The sequence below is a fragment of the Tiliqua scincoides genome, chromosome 3 (assembly GCF_035046505.1).
Source record: "Tiliqua scincoides isolate rTilSci1 chromosome 3, rTilSci1.hap2, whole genome shotgun sequence".
In the NCBI taxonomy this organism is placed as follows: Eukaryota; Metazoa; Chordata; class Lepidosauria; order Squamata; family Scincidae; genus Tiliqua; species Tiliqua scincoides.
In genome coordinates, this window is record NC_089823.1 from 169,402,727 (window position 1) to 169,403,512 (window position 786).

At 48.2% G+C, this 786-nt stretch overlaps 1 pseudogene; it reads left to right on the forward strand.

Moving 5' to 3' along the window:
• Positions 1-235: 235 nt before the first annotated feature.
• LOC136646939 (5S ribosomal RNA) lies at positions 236-358 on the forward strand (annotated as a pseudogene).
• The last annotated feature ends 428 nt before the right edge of the window (positions 359-786 follow it).

A 786-nucleotide genomic window follows, 5' to 3' on the forward strand; every position in this document is an offset into this window, starting at 1 on the left:
ATCAACTACACAAAATTGGATTTTTTTATTATTATATTCTTGTGATGTGTACCTAAAACTTATGCTCAAAATAAATTTTTAAAAAGGCGGGTGGACGCTGGTGGAACAGGTGTTGCACAGCAGTGACTGCTTTGTGGCTGTCATAAAGCAGCTGATGGTGCATGCTGCTGGGCTGCTGGCAAGGAAGACAAAATGGCCTCCCACATGCCAGCAGAAGATCCGCCAACCAACATAGGCCAGCAGGGGAAATGGCTACCCTGCACATGCCCGATCTCATCTGATCTTGGAAGCTAAGCAGGGTCAGGCCTGGTTAGTACTTGGATGGGAGACCGCCTGGGAATACCAGGTGCTGTAGGCTTATACCATAGTCTTTCGAGACTGAAAGGTTGCCAACCAATGAGTGGAAACATGGCAGAACTGGGTGATGACAGGGGCAGGAAGGAGGGCAGATCAAACCTTAGAAGGGGGCAAGTTCGGTGGCAGCTCCAAATCCCCTTCCTGGGCCTAATCCGCCTTCACGGGTCAATGAGGACTTGCGCTAGTGACATCACTAGTGCATGGTGGCTGCTGGGGCTTACCCCATTGTAAGAAAACCAGTGTTCCTTTGTCCTGAGGAGGCCTCAACATGCCAAAACTTCCCTGTAGGATTCAGTGGAAGCCATGTTGGCGCCATGACATTGCCACACAGGAAGTTAGTTAGGATTGGACTGTAAGTGAAAACAACAAAAAGTTTTGGGGCGTCTAATAAAACTAATAGAATGTTTATGGTGGTAGCTGTGGACAAAT